General features: G+C 35.5%; 1 non-coding gene across 1 annotated transcript; it reads left to right on the forward strand.

Moving 5' to 3' along the window:
- The first annotated feature begins 6,673 nt into the window (after positions 1 to 6,673).
- LOC121207260 (small nucleolar RNA R71) lies at positions 6,674 to 6,780 on the forward strand. Its single transcript, XR_005902352.1, has one exon. It is a non-coding gene; the product is annotated as a small nucleolar RNA R71 (small nucleolar RNA).
- Positions 6,781 to 19,592: the final 12,812 nt, after the last annotated feature.

The following is a 19,592-nucleotide window of genomic DNA, read 5'->3' on the forward strand; positions in this document are numbered from 1 at the left end:
TAGTCTATACGGCCATGACACACGGGCGTGTGGCCTACCCGTGTGTATCACACGGGCGTGTGGTTTACCCGTGTGAAAATACCTATGCCACGTGAAATACTGAGATAAGCCCATTTTGTCCGTTTTTGGCCCGTTTCTTGCTCTTTTCAGCTTCTTATGCTTACCTGAGTATAAAATAATGAAATTAAAGGATTAGGAGCATCAAATTCAGTAAATCTTATGATAAATTATCCAAAAATATGCCAAGCATGGGGTAAAAATATGTATATATTATGGCTTATCAAATATCCCCACACTTAAGCATTTGCTTGTCCTCAAGCAAAATCCTCAACTCACAATTAAAATAAATCCTTCTCAACTTATAATTCTCATCAATAATGTTTCAAAGTAATCCACAGATAATCACACATTAAGAATTCTACTAAAAGAACATCAAAGTTTCAAACAATCCAAGTTGAGCATTTTAATCATAAAATCATAGGTATCCCCATTTATCTAAGTAATCACCTTTAATTCCAAATTGACAAGAGTTGACATCCTCACTAAGGATTCACTCAAATCACTCGAAGTGTTTAAGGTTCAATAATTAAGCGCTCAATAGTCAAACATGAAAAGTTATTATCATAGGCTTGCATGAAAATCAAAACTCCACCACTATAAATGAGATGATACACGAATCAAAAGGTATTTAACAGGGTTGTAATGGGGCTTGGGTTAAAGGTGTGGATAAAGGCTAAAAAAGAAGGTTAGTATCGAGATTAATTTAATAAGTTACCAAACTTAGAATATTAAAGCTAATTACTGAATTACAAACAATTGCCAGAATTAAAACTATCCAAAACTAATGAAATGAGCTTTCTTTTCTCGAAATAATAACTTTAACTTATCCAAGCTCTTTATAACAATATGTAATTATATGAGTATAAATATACAATTTTTTTTAAGAATAAGAACAAGTACAATAATAGAAAGTATATAATAAGAAATAATTCAGTAACTGGAATGAACGAACATTAGTTAGGTAGCTAATCGAATCAAATCTCGATAAAAAGGAGTCAATGAAAAGGGAGAAATTCTTAACGAATCAAAAAGGGTTAAGTTGTGGGTTAACATTAAGGGGAAAATCAAGAAACAATGGTTAAGGCTCAAAGAGGTTCACTAAGAGTCAATTATGTGGGTAGGCTTTTTATGAGGTAAGTGGGTTAAAACCTAAATGCCTTTATCATCTCGGTATATCAAATCAATGGTGTGGTCTCGACATGTATAATCAAAGCAAGTTTTAGAATAACAAATCAGTATTGACATACTCATAAGCAACAATAAAAGTGAGTAGGAAAGGATATATGCTCTAAAGACTTAAGATCTCACAAAATTTATGGCTTTTGATGTCAATCTTGTGAATTCAGAACTTCAAGATAATACCTCAATTCAGGGAAACAACCTGGGAATTTTAATTCTCAAAAGTCAACTTATCATGTTTGATTCTCTAATATCTTAAGGTTAAACAATCAATATACAATTACCTATAATTTAATTCGAAACATATCAACAAAAATTATAAATCAATCAGAATTCACTCTAATAATAATATGAGAAACTTATTTGAGAACAAGATAATAATTCAGGGATTTTTTAATAAACATATAAATCCCCATACTTAAGATGTACATTGTCCTCAATGTACGAAGATAGATAATAATATAAGCATAAAATCAGAAGAGAGAGAAAAAAGTGAAACTGCCCTGAATGTTTTTGATGAAATCCTTGGAATAGTGACAGCTAGAGTTGTAGATAAGGCTAATAAATGCATGATTCTGAGTTACTAATAAGAAAATAAACACCACTGTAGAAGAGAATTAAGGGGTTACTTGATAATAACCATAAATATAAACATAGTTCAAAATATAAAACAGAAGTCTTCAAAAACTAAATAAAATAAAAATAAAAACAAAAATAAAATAAATGGACTCAGAGGTCCTCATCATCAGATGCGTCAGCGTCACGAGATGGTGGTGGTGGAGGCGAGATGTGGAAGTGCTGGCAGATCTGCTGCAAAGTTGCCTCGATGTTGTCGAACTCGCAAAACACTGTTGCTCGAAGTGAGTGAGTCACTTGGATATATCGATCAAAGTGGTTACAGGAGGTCGACGACTCGGTGGTAGTGGTGGGTGTGGGTCCTCGTGAGGGGGAGGGACATCATCAGTAATCTCACATGGCTCATCCTGGTCATCAGAGTGAATGAGTCAATACTGATGAGGGTCGAATCCACGGTGTCGCTCTATCATCCTCATGTGGATAATACTGGAAATTCCTTGATGAGACATCAGACCTACTAGTGTGAGTGTTGAAGACATCTCTGGAGTGTCGAGCTAAGCGAGTCACGTAGGGACCAAGGCAGGTGGGGCCCCTCCTATGGTAGTATGTCTGGTGTCGAAAAGCAAGGGCAATAAAGTATGCCAAATTGAATACATGACAGTAGCCATGCTCCATAAAAAGTAAGCATCGGTGGTGCTAACAACATCGGTGCTCTATCTTCTCCCAGTCAAGGTGTGAGTCAAGATGGCATGGATGTAGCGTAGTACTGGAGGAAGAGAAGTCGCCTTTCAACGACTTGCGTCATAGGGAATAATACTCGCTGTAAGGTTAGTCCAACAACAGGAAGGCAAGTGGTGTATGTGTCGGTGAATATGTAGAAAAGCCTCAGAAGCCATAAACTCCTCTGTGTAGAGGCCCAAAGCAGTTCCAAACTTTGGTACACTCATGTGTTTTACGAGTCCACCAAGTCTGAAAATGATAATACCAGCCCTGTCTTGGGTATTCATCACGTGCTGAAGATGGAAAGTAGTACAAAATTCCAAGGTAAGCTCTGACTAGGTGGGCTCGATAATCGTAAAAAATTGATCCTACAGGGCAGTGGCGAGATGGAATCGAACAAGGTGGGCAAGTTGGACCTGCTCTAAGGCAGTCCAATCTATGCAGCGACCCACTCCTAATGGTCGTACTCGAAGAAGCTGAAACAAGTTGTCCTGTAGGCCTGATGAGAATCGAAGCAGAGGGTGATGAGCTTCGATTGAGGAGCTCGAGAAGGTTGCGCCAGGACCCTTCCGCTTTTTCGAAGTGGGGACGGCAGTTTTCTTGCCTCGTGTGTTTGTCATAGTATTTCTAAAAATGACAGAAGTCAAAAACAGTACCAAATATTCAACCACAAGTCGAAAGAAAAAAAAAATAAGAATCGAAAATAGTAAAAATAAAACTATAGTCCTAAAAAGAATATGACCTGACAGTAATCATAGCAAAAACCAGAATAATAGAAAAATATATAAGAACATAACAATAGCACTAAGGAATAAAAATTAAGAAAAAGATCATGGAGAAAACAATATAAAGTAAAATAAAGGAAAATATAAATACTAAAAATAATAAAATAGGAGAAAGCAAAGATAAAAAATGAAATAATCAGAAAACTAAAATAAAACAAAACAAAGTAATAAAAATAATAATCATAATAAATAACAAATATAATGAAGAATAATAGTAGTAATAATGAAGACTAATAAATAAATAAATAAAATTGACTAAAATTAAAATGGAATAACAATTAAGAAATAAAGAAAGAAAAAAGTAAAATTGGAATAAAATAAATGTGAGGGTAAAAGAGGAAACCATGGACAGTGATTAGAGCTGCAGACGGCAGCTGCTGATTGGGGCGGTGTGGGCCGAACGGAGGTTGGAATTTTGTGCAGGAGGAGAGGGGGTTGAAAGGGTGTTGGGTGGTCGGTTGAAGAGGAAGAAGGGGGAAAAGGGAAAGGAAAGGGGAAGAAAGAAAGAAGAAAGGAGAGAAAGGGTGGGGGTGGGGTAGGGAGGAAAGGAGGAAAAAGAAAAGGGAAGGGGAGTGTGGTGGCCGGCAGTTGGTCGAAAATAGAGGGGGAGGGACTTTCGGCGGTGGCTGGTTGGGAAAATTTGGAGAAGAAGACAAAAAATAAAATTTTAGGGTTTTGGGGGTGTTAAATGGGACACGGTCTGCGAGGCCCGTGTTGGGCCACACGGCCGTGTCACACTCCCCTGTGGCTCAGGTTTAGCCCGTGTTTATCGCGAAAATTAAATGCTCATTCGTCACACGGCGTATGACACGCCTGCGTTGTCCTACCGTGTGGTTCACACGACTGTGTGCTATGTCATTCACTTCTCTCACACCCATGTGGTATCCCACATCGTGTGTCCGAACACACGGTCGTGTCTCACCCCTGTGTGACTTATCCTCTAGCTCGTGTTTATCATGAATTTGAATGCTTCATTTGCCACACGGCCGTGTGGGACATTCTTCGTTTCTCCCATGCCCGTGTCACCACCCACACGCTCGTATGTTCCAGCCCTGTGTGGCACTGTCCCGTGTCAACCTTTGACTCGTTAAAATTTGAGAAATTAAGCTTTAGATTTCACACAGGCATGGACACGCCCGTATATACTAACCGTGTGCTTCACACGGTCGTGTCGCTCGGCCGTTTGGATTTACCGCAGGCCGTGTACATGTCATTTTTTTGGGAAATTTCAGTCCACGCCCGTGTGTCCAGGTCGTGTGGGTTTCTGTACCTATAAAAAAACACAGAAAATAGATAAAATAAACGGGTTAGTGGTGTTAGTGCTCAGGTTGCCTTCCGAGAAGCGCTTATTTATAGTTTAAGCTGGACTTACCTCATATTTGCACGGTCATGGTGGTTCGAGGAGTTGAAACTCCTCATCCCTGTTATCAATCTTATCAAAAAAAGGTTTTAGATGAGTACTTTTTACCTTAAAAATGCCTAATTTGGGATGAGTTACCTCGAATGTACCGTACGGAAAAACGTTGAGTACTTAAAAAATAGTTGCTCTATTGGGTTCAGAAGTGGCAACATGAGGGTCTGTTTCATCTAACAGTACTTTGTCTCCAAGCTTAAGTTGATTCGATTCATCTTTAGGTTTGTCATGGCACTGCCTTGGTTCATCGTGTATCCCCAATTTCTTCTTAACTATTGTTCGCCATTCATCTAGTTCCTCGATTTGTAATCTTTGTCCTTCAAGAGTTATTCGTGGCTCCATCACTTTATCCCTAGGGATTTCCTGCACAGCAATCTGAACCAACATGTTGTTCTCATCGAAAGAACTCGTAATATCAACTCGATCACTAGATAGTCTAACAGAGTCACGAACTTGAAGTTTAATCGTGTCATCACCTGCACGAAGCATTAATTCTCCTGTTCCAACATCAATAATAGTCCTAGCAGATGCTAAAAAGGGTCGTCCCAAGATTAAAGAAACATCACTATCCTCTTCCATGTCTAAAACAACAAAGTCTACTGGGAACATGAATTTCTAAATCTTAACGAGTACGTCCTCAACAATACCCCTAGGAAATCTAATAGTTTTATCTGCTAGTTGTATATTCATCCTAGTTTGTTTAGGTTTCCCAATGCCTAGTTTTTTAAACATTTTATAGGGCATGACATTTATACTTGCCCCTAAATCGGCTAAAGCATTATCAACATTTAAACTACCGAGTAAACAAGGAATAGTAAAACTCTCTAGATCCTTTAACTTGTTGGGAAGTTTATTTTCTAAAATTGCTAAGCAGACTACATTTAATTCCACATGCGACAAATCATCTAATTTCCATTTGTTTCCTAGAAGCTCCTTTAAAAATTTCACTGAATTGGGCATCTGTTAAAGAGCTTCAATAAACGGTAAGTTAATATGTAACTTTTTTAAGATGTTAAGAAATTTACCGAATTGTTCATCTGTGCGGTCTTTCTTTATTGCTTTAGGGTATGGCACACGAGGTGTGTCTTCTCTGCTTACTGATTTTTGTTTGTTCTGGCTTTCGTCCACCTTATTTTGGCTTACCATAGTTTCTTGCCTTGGTTCTGGTGTGGACTCAACTAACCCTTCTTCATATTGAACGGTAATCGCATGAAGCTGCTCTCTTGGGTTAGCCTCGGTGTTGCTAGGCAAGATACCTTTTCTTCTTTCTAAAATCAGCTTAGCAAGCTGGCCTATTTGAGTCTCGAGACCTTGAATCGATGCTTACTGATTTTTAAGTGTTGTTTCGGTGTTTTGGAAACGTGTTTCTAACACCGAGATGAATTCTGTTAACATATCCTCGAGGTTCAGCTTCTTTTCCTGCTCGTAAGGTGGTTGAAAACCTAGAGGGGGTTGTGGTCTTTGATTTCCTTGGTCATCCCAAGAAAAGTTGGGATGGTTCCTCCAACCTGCATTGTAAGTGTTACTATAGGGGTTATTCTGAGGTCTAGAATTGTTACCCATATAGTTGACTTGTTCGTTTGTAGTACTAGGGTCGTAGGCTAGGCATTATGTATTATTCATTCCTCCTCCATTTGTACTGCACTGCATCATCAGATGTACCTGCGTAGAGACACATAAGCCATCAATCTTTTTATTTAAGAGCTTTACCTGGTTTGATAACATGGTGCCCGCGTCGAGGTTGAAAACACCGGCTGCTTTATTAGGTTTTGTCCTAATGATTTGCCACTGATAATTATTCAGTGACATCTCTTCAATGAACTCATAAGCCTCTTCAAGTGTTTTATTATTTAAGGTTCCACCGGTCACTGCATCGACCATCTTTCTCGTTGAAGGATTCAAACCATTGTGGAAAGTTTGAACCTGTAGCCATAAAGGTAATCCATGGTGAGGGCACATTCTCAATAAATCCTTGTATCTCTCCCATGCATCATATAGTGTTTCTAAATCCATCTGCACAAAAGAAGAGATATCATTCCTCAATTTAGCCATTTTAGCCGGCGAAAAATATTTGAGTAAAATTTTTTTGGTCATTTGCTCCCAAGTAGTGATTGATTCCTGTGGTAACGAGTTCAACCACTGTTTAGCCTTATTCCTTAATGAAAAGGGAAACAACCGAAGGCGAATGGCATCGTCAGAAACGCCATTGATCTTAAAGGTGTCGCAGAATTCCAGAAAATTTACTAAATGAGTGTTTGGATCCTCATCCTGCAAACCATCAAACTGAACAAACTGTTGTATCATTTGAATAGTGTTAGGTTTTAGTTCAAAATTATTTGCAGCAACAGCAAGTCTAACTATACTCGATTCAGTTCCTGTTAAAGTAGGTTTAGCTTAATCATGCATAGTACGAAAAGCACGATCCTGATTTACTACATTTGCAGCAACCACAGGAGGTAGGGGATTATTCTAATTATCAGCCATCTCCTCAGTTGTAGTATGGATATCGTCCTCTCGCTCTTCCTCTATGTATTGTAGACTTTGCCTTATTTCTCTTTGGTTTCTGTGAGCTGTGCTCTAGATCTCACTGTAAAAAAGCAAAGGTCTTGACAGGTTCCTCCTAGTCATATACTAGAGACACCTGCCAGAAGCAATTAAAAAGAAAAATCAAACTAAAAACAAAAAGTAAATTACAGTAAAAGTAAAAATGGCTAAAGTAATAAAAATCAAGCATTCCTAATATCTTAGTCCCCGGCAACGGCGCTAAAAACTTGATGGTCGCTAAACTAACTAACAATTTGACTAAGGCAAGCGCACCTATCGAATAGTAGTATAGTTATGGTGAGACCGAAAATATCGTATCCACAAGGACTAAAAGTACTAGTAATTACTATCTTTTTATTATCTAGCCTAAAAATTAAAGGAATGTTTTTAACTAAAACTAATTATTTAATTAACTAAGAACATGACAAAAGTAAAAGTTGGAAAATACTTTTTGGAAAATCGATGGAGAAGACAATACCCAAGGAAGAATCCACCTAGACTTCACTATTTACTTCTAAATTAGACGATTTATTCACTTGACTTAATCCGTAAAAATCCCTGATTATGTTATTATCTCTCTCGAGACTAAAAACAACTGACACTAGGTTGATTAACTGAAATCTCTTTCTAATTAAAGCCCCTATTGTCGCATTAACTCGGCCTATGGATTCCCTCATTAGATTTGACACTAATCCGACAGATTTATGTCGTCCTATATCTAGGATTGCATGCAATTCCGCTTAATTATAAAGCATCTACTCTTAAACAGAGACTTTTGCTCCACTAAATAAGCACATCAAAACCTGAATCAATATCCCGGAATATTAAAGCAAGAATTAGAACTCACAATTAAGAATAAGAATAAGTATTTATCATATAATTCAAATAGTAATAAGATCCGTCCCAAGTTTCATCTTCTTTAGGTATTTAGGGAGTTTAGTTCATAATAATGGAAAACATCTCAAGATTGGGAAAACAACAAAACTTAAAGAACCCAAAGAACTTCTAAGGAAATTGAATGGAGATCTTCAGTCTTGAAGTAGATCCTGCTTCCGAGCTGATTCCGATGGTTGTCCTTGAGTATTTTCTTCCTTCTACTCTGCGTCCCCCCTTTAATCCTCTTCTAAGGGGTTTATATAGACTTTGGAATGCTTCAAAACCCTCAAAATTAGCCTTTTCCGAGTAGAATTAGACTTGGGCTTGACAGGGACACGGCCGAGTGGCACGCCCGTGTGATGGTGTTCAGGCCGTGTGTAATTCTGAGTTGGTTTTTATTTGACACGGTCATGACACACGGGCGTGTGGCCCCGTGTGAAAATACCTAGGCCATGTGAAATACTGAGATAAGCCCATTTTGTCCGTTTTGGCCCGTTTCTTGCTCTTTTCACCTTCCTATGCTCACTTGAGTATAAAAAAATGAAATTAAAAGATTAGGAGCATCAAATTCACTAAATCTTCGGATAAATTATCCAAAAATATGCCAAGCATGGGATAAAATATATTATGGCTTATCAGATTTCAGCTATGGGAGAAAAATATTTGCAAAGAAAAAGATGGAAAATAGAGAAAAACTTTTAGTTTAATTGGGAAAAAGAAACTGTAGTTCTATTATGATTTGGAAAAGAGACTAAATATGTAACGCCTTCCACCCGACCCAATTTACCGAATCCGAATATCGAACATTATGCGCTATTACAAATGTAACCTAACCTTTTATTTATTTCCTATGTAAAGTTCTTTCTATGAATATGACAGAGTCTCTTATGGGTGTTCATTGTATGATTTACATATAGAATTCATGATAGTCATATTTTATTTATTGAAATTTTATCACTCAGCCTTCTGTAAACACATTAGAATGCCATTTAAACAATTTATGCTCTAACTTGAAAACGCCACTTGAATTTTTCTGTATGTATAACAGTCCATCGCGCCACTTCCTTTTTGGCGTAGCCTGGCGTCATCTGAAACACCCCTAACCTTTCTTTGATGTCGGATTAGGGTTACGAAGCATTACAGTGCAAAATAAAATCTTAAACATCGCAACATGGACCAACATGTAATTCACATATTTATATTAGATAACATAATTTAAATATGATAAAAATACTTTTACGGGCCTTAAACAGGGCTTAAGTGGCCCTAAAAATAGTTTAGGAACAATTAGAGACTTATTCAAATTAAAATAGAAACTTCAGGGCAGAATTGAATATTTCCAAAAACAAGGGTCAAATGGCCGTGTGGCTTAACCCAAACTGTGTGGACATTCGAACTAAAGGACAAACGGCCATGTCTTAGCCCGTGTCTTAAATCATGTAACTCTCTAACTTGTGTCACACGGTCGTGTCGTAAATCATGTGTCAGACTCTGTGTATTCAAAATATGGTCACACAGTCATGTCGCGGGCCGTGTAAAACCTGTACCTAAAATTTAAAAGACACACGACCATGTGAGGTGACCATGTGTGGCAAACGGCCGTATGATAGCCCGTGTCCCGATCTGTGTGCAACATGTGTTGCCCCTAAAACAAACCATTTTAAACACAAAACTTGCACACCAATATACACTAATTCAACCATCTTTCACATGTTTAAAACATACATCAAACATCTAAAAACATACCAATTTCATGCTCATCCTATATCTAACCAAGATATTATTCTAATGGCACCTCAATCACATCAAATCCAATTCATTCAAACATACATTATAACCTAAATAAATATCTCTATATTCACACATACCATTGAACCATTTCCACCCCATATAAACTTGTCTCAAGCCATATATTTACACAGTACTTAAAGTGCCGAAAAGACACGAACATGCCAAAATATTACGAGTCCAATCAAACACATTTACACAAAGGAGCATAACCATACCAAGTTGACTAAATAACACAATCAAAAACTCCCTTTATAATAAGCCCCATACATGCCATTCAACCTGGAACTTATATACCAAAAATCTACTAAAACAAGGTTTGGATAGTATGATCATGCTCTAATGAGATTCCAATCGGTCAAGCTTTCTGAAAACCTACATGAACAAAGAAAATCAACTACAAAAGCAACTAATGCTTAGTAAGCTCGTATAATAGAACTTAAACTTACCATATAAACTTACTTTATACATTAGATAAAATAAGTAAAGATAGATTCATTTCCTTGTGAGCCAAATGTCTTTCCTATACACAACAACTCATAGAGTTTGTTGGTGAAACATTGCACTTATAAATTTCACTAAAACATAGCATAACACATATCAAGGTTTCAACTTCCTCAAATTATAGTCATCATATACTATGCACTTGCATTTACATTACATTTCACACTTCATCTTCATTCCTATAATAGCATTGCAAATAATATATATTTTCATTTCAACCTTAATTACCTATTGAACCAAATGAAGTAACTTCGGTTAATTAGAAAATACTCATATTACTATTTAATTCTCTAAACGCACTACAATCATAACTAGAAAACATATTTATAGAAATACGATACATATAATCACACCATATTATTGATATTCATTTTCAAACCATACTAATCAAAACGTTCATCTCATATTCAAACTTATAATAAATTTCACATCGAAACATGTTACCTGAATAGCGGCTGGTTGAAGAATGAAATACTGACTTTTTCTTTACTATCCATTTCGACCCTTTTCATTGATATCTTCAATGTATGTCGTCCTCTTCAACCTATTATTGGCACCCAGTGCTTGACGAATAAATCGTAACAAAGTTTTGCGCCCAATGTTAGTCGGATAAACGACGATAGATGTGCTCGACACTAGTCAGGTAAACTAACGTCTTACACCCAACGCTAGTCGGATAACCCAACAATGTTTTGCGCCCAGCGATAGTCGCATAAATCGACAACGTCTTGCGCCCAAAGCTAGTCGGTATAAACCGATGATGTCAAATATGTGCCCAGCACTAGTCAGATAACCCGATAATGTTTTGCGCCCAGTGCTAGTCAAATAAACCGACGATGTCAAATGTGTGCCCAGCACTAGTCGAATAAACCAACAACGTCTTGTGCCTAGTGTTAGTTGAATAAACCAACAATGTTAAATATGAGCCCAACACTACTTGGATAACCCGACAATATTTTGCACCCAGCGCTAGTAAGAGATAAACGACAATGTTTTACATCCAGCGCTAGTCGAATAAACTAACAATGTCAAATGTGTGCCCAACACTAGTTGGTTATACTAACATTACATACGCAATTGCATAATTCCACAATTCATCCATTCATAATTCAATCTTTTGCATTAATCATTTATGTTAAATTTTATGGTCTATTTCATAAACATTTACATATATTATTCCTTAATATTTCATTTAAGTTATTGATCACTTGAATACATATAATTAGATATCAAGTAAATATTAAGTTAACTAAAATAAATACATGAATAAATTTTGAGTTTAAGGACTACGAACTTACTTGGCACCGAAACAATAGTAAACCAAAAGTCAGGGACTAAATCGTAGTTTTCTTTTTTCCTCGATTTTGTTCATGTTCTGGATCTAATTTATAATTTAATGTCAATCATTAATTCTAAATTAATTTAATATTCAAAATTATGCATATAAATCTTTTTGGTACACATTTCTTAAATACCCTCAAATTTGAAATCTTTATAATTTAATCCCTAAAACTGAAACTAACAAAACTTTCAAATACAGACTCTGTTTTTTATTCTGATCTTAATAATACACTTTATTAATTCAATATAATGCATAAATTTAGAAATTTCATGACAAATTTTACACATTTTCAATTTGGTCCTTAAACACAAAACTATCAAAAATCATTTTATAAACTAGTCCTATCTAAACACCATGGCTACCGAGCCTTCATTCAACATAAAAAATACTCCCAAAAATCAATGGAAACTTTTATGAATAATAATCGTTTCAAAAACAGAGGTAAACCATAGATAGATTTCAAGACAATGATTACAAAATCATTAAAATTACGAGAAATCAAGCTTAGAAGGACTTACATGCAAGGGCTTGAAGTTAAAGCTCAAAAATGTATTCTAATGGTTGTTTATAAGCTATTACACGACTGGAGAAGAAAGTGAATAGCTTTACTTTCATTTTCTTTTGTCTTTAACCATTTAAGAACCAAATTACCAAAATGCCCTTAAATAATTTAAATGAAACTATGGAATTTTGTTGTCCATGACCGTACACTTTTATCTAAAAAGGTATAATTACCGATTAAGCCCTTTAATTTAAGGTTTCATAACCATTTAAACCCTTTAACATAAATAATTCAACTTTTGCATCTTTTACAATTTAGTCCTCTTCGCTTAATTAACTATTTAAACGTTAAAATTTCTTAACTAAATTTTAGTATAACCCTAAAAACACTTCGTAAATATTTAATAAAATATGTACGGGCTCAGGTTATAGAAATAAGGTTTCGAAACCTCATTTTCCTAAACCATTTGACTTTATTGGTTTACTACTTAAACTTAATTATTCGTTCAAATAACATAAATTATCAAATCAAAATTTATATTAATACTATATTTGACTTGTAAATATTAAATAATAATATTGACGAATTCATTCGTCGATTTTGTGGCCCTAAAACTACTATTTTCAACATTACTAAGAAACGAGTTGTTACATCATCCCTCTTGGCACGTACTTCTTTATGACATGAAACAGGAAATAACTTTAATAAGTTTATAAGAACTTAGTGAGATAATCCTTAATTACATGTTTCATTGTATCAAAGCGTGATAGATGTTTCGCATGTCCTTCATGTGTCCTTTGACCTTTTCTTATTCCTTCTGGCGGTTACTTCACTAAGATTTCCTTTAACAAACTATAATTACTCTTTCTATTTTAGACCTTTGTCTTCCTCTCAGGGTCTTTAAGGACTTATTTTCCTTTCATATTCACTAAGCCTTCATTCTACTAGGCTTTAGATTCAAGGTCCAACTCAAATGGCCATTTATTTCCTTTGAACGTACTATATTTAAATCTTTTCAATTTCTATGTCCTTCTTAAGCCTTATCTTGACATGTACTTAACCATTTTGTTTACTTAAAATATTATTTCCTGTATATTGATTCCACCATTTCCTTCAGGCAAGGTAAGGTACACCTTTTAATTAATCCAGAGTTCGTCCAGATCCTTCATACTTCAGGATACTTATCTATACATGCATATAACATATATCTCGAATTTGCCACCTTCTCTGTGTGTTTTAGCTTCACTACTCATTTCTTGTGTAACACCCCTAATCCATATCCATCGTCGGAATAGGGTTACGAGGCGTTACCGATCAACCACAACATAAATCATACATTTGTGCAATCATAATTCAAATCCATTCATCTCAATCACTTTGTCCCTTATAAGGTCCTAAGAGACCTTAAAACATGCTTAGAAGTGGTTCGAGACTAAACTGATAACATTTGCAAACTTTAGGAAACTTAGAAAATTTTCTTTGATTTAAGGGACACACGCCCGTGTGAACAGGCCGTGTTCCTCACATGGCCACCAGACACGCCCGTGTCATAGGCCGTGTGAAAACAGGGCATACATACTGACTTGTACCACACGACCGATGACACACCCGTGTGCCATGGCCGTAGGAAAACTGGTGAGGTTACTGACTTGGGTCACACAACCGACCACACGCCCATGTGCCAGCCCGTGTGTCTAGGTCGTGCTATACCTGTAGGGTATAGTGACTTTAATTCGAAGGGTACCGTAGGGGACATACGACCGTGTAACATGACCGTGTGTCGTATATGGTTGAGACACACGCCCGTGTCTCTGCCCGTGTGAACAAAAATAGGCCATTTGCAAAGCCAATTTTCCACCCTTCATTCATGCACACATAGCAACCAAATTGGTACCGTTTCAACACATATTTTAGCAACCAAAACATGCCAATTTATACACATATCATGCCATCTATCCACAACCATTTCAACTACTCAATTCCATATTAAAAAACATTCCAAATCATCACAACTTAACTTCTAAATGCATTTTCTCACCTTTCTATCAACCAAATTATACTTCTCAAACATACCAATTCGTCATCCACAAATCATACCAAAATCTATCATTCCTCAAGCACTAAAACATCAACTAATAACTAACCAAAAGAGCATTCATACAACCATTTCAAGCAAGCCAACACTTAGGACATTATATACATCACATATATCATTCATCAAACATATAATTCAAGCCAACTTAAATGGCCATATTCCAACATTTACAAGCCAAATCTCTTGGCTATAATCACAATTTAAAATATACAAAGATGACAATAACCTATACATGTCATATACCATATATACAAAGCTTCAAAAGTACCAACAAGATGATTAATAGTGTGATGATGTTTCCCAACGATCCTCGAGACCGAGCTAGCTTCGATAATCTATAAAACATGGAAAGAACACACAAAGTAAGCTTTAAAAGCTTAGTAAACCATACAAAAATAAATCATCTTATGAATCAATATCATTTCCATCAATTAAGCAAGATATGAATAAGCACATTTAAATACACATTCAAGTTCACAAACCTTTCTCATTGTACACATATTCAATATCATAATTGAATTCATCAAATGCTTTCCTTTTCAATACTCATATGAATCTCGTACGTACCTGAGTTGTTTAACTCATTCACACCTTTGTCGACTTAACTTTTCCTGTTGAACTGTTCGGAATCGTTAAAAATACTCGGCAATCACATATAACTCGTACAATGTCATATCCCAGATATGGTCTTACATGTTATCACTTATCGAAGCCACTGTCCCAGACAAGGTCTTACACGAGATCGATTAACGATGCCAATGTCCCAAACAATGTCTTACACGTAATCTCAATACAATGGCAATGTCCCATACATGGTCTTACATGTAATCACCAATAACCTAATGTCATGACATCTGCATCCTACACTATTCCTGAGGTTCACGGGACTTTCAGATATAGCAGCTTTGTCGATTCTTGCTTGTAATTACTCGTTCAACATTCATAGCAATTCAATCATAATAAAAAATATATAACTCAATGTAAAGATGTTTATTTGCATATGAACTTACCTTGTATTCGGGATAAACGAATTGGAACTACTATTCGTCAACTTTCGATTTTCCCTGATCTAAATCTGATTTCTTTTGTTCTTGATATATATACATTCAAAATTAAATATTTTATTCATCAACACATGAAATTTAGTCCAGAAACACATATTAGGGCATTTTTGAACTTTAGCCCCTAAAGTTCTACATTTTTGCAATTTAGTCTTTATTTTACAAATACACCAAATTACACAATTTCTTTCTAATTTCATACTAGCCGAATTCTCTATAGCTTCATAAAAGCCCATATTTTATTTATTTCACACTTTTAATCACAACATTTCACATTTTCTCAATTTAATCCCTTTTATGAAATTTCACTAAAAATCACTCACAAAACATGATAATCTATCAACAAATACTAATTTTCCATCATCAAACATTCAAGAGCTCAAGCACTCATCAATGGCACTTCACAAAATCATCAAAAATTTCAGAAATGAGGGTACGGGCTAGGTAGTACACAAAGCAACGATCACAAAAACATAAAAATCATAAAAAAGAAATTAAGCTCAAAACATACCTCAATCAAGCTAGAGAAGTGCCGAATGTTTGAGCCCTAAAATGAATTCTTATTTATTTTATTTTTGAAGCAAAAATATGAACAAAATGACCACCATTTTGTTTTGTTTTAATTAATATAACATTATTTACCATTTTACAAAATTACCCTTAGTTATAAACATATAAAATTAATTAATGGATGCCCATTAATGTCCATTAACACTATCTATGGTCTAATTTCATCATAACGACCTCCCATTTAATACGTCATGACAATTAAGCACTTTTAACAAGCAGAATGCAACTTTTATATTTTACGCGATTAAGTCCTTTTTCTCAAATTGAGCTATTAAACGATAAAATTAGCTTACAAAATTTTCACACATATATATTCAAATGCTATAAACACTAAAAATAATATTAAAATAATTTTACGACCTCGGATTTGTGATCCCAAACCACTATTTTGATTTAGCTAAAACCAGGCTGTTACATCTTGTCACTATATGGAGTTCGTCAATTCATTTACATACAGTGCCTTTCTTTCAGAGTTCATTGAATACTTAGTTCTTTCTACTTCTCCCATATGTTATCTCTTACACTTACTATACCTCAGAGTCCTATCCTTTCCTTGCCTTCATAAAACCATTCATATCATTCTTCCCTAATTCATTTGTATGACATTCATTCAAATTTTTGTTGTAGAAGCATTCTCTTGTATTTTCCACAATGACTTTCCTTTACAAAGTTGCCACCAAGGCATCCTCCCCTAGGTTGCACCACAAAAGCTTCTTTTTATAAAGGTAGCCATAGAGGCTTTCCTTTGACAGAGATTGCCACAAAGGCATTTCATTTCAGAGATTTGCCACAGAGGCATTCTTAAACAGAGGTTGCCACAAAGGCTTTCCTTTACATTCAATACTCGCCACAAAGGCTTTACTGTCTAGAGTTTTGCTAGAAAGGCTATCCTTTACATTCAATACTCGCCACAAAGGCTTTCGTGTCCAGAATTGTGCCACAAAGGCTTTTCTATCTAGATTTGAGCCACAAAGGCTATCCTTTTATAGTGTTTCAAATGATAGGGATTCGCCTAAACTCATACCTAGTGAGGTTTGCCCCTTATCGTTCTGGACACACAGATAACCATATTAGGTAATAACCCTCATTGAATTTTTCATATGAAGCCATAATCTACCAATTACAATCTTACACGATATGGTCTTCTTCAATTCAATGGCCATTGACTTGTCATTTCAGATATTCATATTTTTAGTATCGACGGACCCCTTTGACGACTCTGAAGATAGACACAGATTCATCATGCATCGACTTGCTCTTGACAGACATATTCATACTTTCAGACTCATTTGCACACCAAAGTCATTTAGACTCATGTCTCGTACTTAGACTATCAAACTTCATACAATTCATACATGCATAATCATGAACCTTTCATTTCGTATTAGAGTTATTGCATCATACTTTGCTAGTTTCATTTTTATTATTTTTTCACTTAGCATAGAAGTTCTTAATACTCATAGCAGATGCGAGAGTAAGCTTAGGGACTCACCTAATAACCTCAGAGGTAGTTTAAACTTCAGTTCTAGCCTTTCCTTGTGAAATCGACAGCTGCGGCTCCATATGCATCATTCAGCCAGATGTTACAGGTTCCTCTATCTTGGTAAATAGAGACACTTTGTTAGAACTCATTCGGGTAGCCTTTATCATTTTTTAAACCTAGATGTATCACTAAACCCTATTTCTCGAAGCATACTTACAGATCTGTGCTCCCTTTTCAAGCAGAGTCATGAAACATACCTTAATGCGAAGAAAATCACTATAAATGTCCAGGATTTCAACCTCAGCTTAGAGAAATGTTTCTTTCTTTAGCCCTAGATATGACAACCCGAGTTAGGGCCTAATCAGAATAGTGGTTTCGTGACCACAAATTTGAAATAGAAATAATTGTTTTATAATTATTTTGGGGTTTATGATATGATTTCGTGAAAATTTCGTGAAAATTTCGTGATGAAATTCTGTGCATTTCGCGCTTAAGTTGAGATTAGGGACTAAATCAAATAAATTGTAAAACTCGTGTTTTAGAAGTTTTTAGTATGAAATTGTTTTGGGATATTAACTAGGAGGTCTTAAATAGCAATTTGACCCATTCTTAAGTTATGGACAAAAGTTGGACATGGAGGGAATTTTTTTGAAAGTTTAGTAGTAAGGGCATTTTGGTCATTTGTATATTAAATGAAATAAAATGGGAAAAATAACACAAAATTGGTTATCATATTCATTAGTTGCTGCCGAAAATTTCTCTCCTTCATAGCTAGGGTTTCTTCAACTTTCAAGCTTCATAGTAAGTGATTTCAAGCCCCGTTTTTAATGTTCTTCACATTTTTGAAATCCTCGTAGCTCGGTTTACTTATTTCTACCATTAGTTCGAGTTAGGGTTTATGTTTAAAAATTTACCCATGAATGATAGGCATGTATTTTGTTGTTTGATGGTAGAATATGAATGTTTGAAGTTAGGAGAACGATCTTTTCTAAGTGATTTTTAACGAAAACGAGCAAAACGGCATAATCGATAAAAATACCTATTGTTCATAACTATGTGTTAGAGTGAGAATTTGATGTTTCCATAGAAGAGAAAAATGATCAGTAGGTCATTAAACATAAGAATAAGGGCTGAAATTAAATTTTTGAGCCTTGGGGCAAAATCGTAATTTTGTAAAAGTTAGGGGGCAAAAATGTAATTTTTGTATAATGTGATTTTTGGATTAAAATAAATAGTTCGAGTGTTAAATGAGCTAAATATGTTGTTATAGATCAAGAAAGGCGTGGAATTGACCTCGAATGGGGGAAGGAGAAAGTTTTGGACTAAAATTGCAAAATTCCCATATTTTGCACCGAGGTAAGTTTGTATGTAAATAATACATTAATTTCATTTACATTCTTATATTTTAGCCTATTATATATATATTAGCTGATGTTGAAGTATAAATCGACTATTAGAAGAATGGAAATAAGTAATAGAGAGAGAGAGATCCCGGTTGAACATTCGGAAAAATTGAATAAAATAGAGGGAGCGTAGCTAGGTCACATGTATGGTGCCGAGTGCACATCATGTGTACAAGAAGGCTACGAGATACTATATAGTAGCTAGGTCACATGTGTGATACGGGATGTATCCCATGTAGACAAGAGAGCTACGAGAGAGATAAATGTAGCTAGGTCGCATGCGTGTTTCCAAGTGAAGGACACCATGTAGACAAGAGAGCTACGAGACAAATCGGCTAGGTCGCATGAGTGGTACTAAGTGTTCACCATGTGTACAAGAGAGCCGAATTAAATGAAATATGATGGTAGGGCTGTGTGCTAAAACCATCAAGTATCGAGGATTAATCCGAATTGTTCAACGGAATGGTTTTGTGGTGACATTGTAGTCATGGACCTACACTTGTGATGTATGAAATGTGGTGAAAATGATTTGTGGTATATATATATATGTAAGTTAAAATGAGGTTAGTATAAAGAATGTGTGAAAGAGTGAAATTAGCATTAAAATTGTTTTGGACAGTAGCAGTGACGTGATTTTGAAAATTCACCAAAAATAGAAGGAATTTAATTAGAGGTTGAATGAGATGTGAA

The sequence above is a fragment of the Gossypium hirsutum genome, chromosome A09 (assembly GCF_007990345.1).
Source record: "Gossypium hirsutum isolate 1008001.06 chromosome A09, Gossypium_hirsutum_v2.1, whole genome shotgun sequence".
NCBI classification, from domain to species: domain Eukaryota; kingdom Viridiplantae; phylum Streptophyta; class Magnoliopsida; order Malvales; family Malvaceae; genus Gossypium; species Gossypium hirsutum.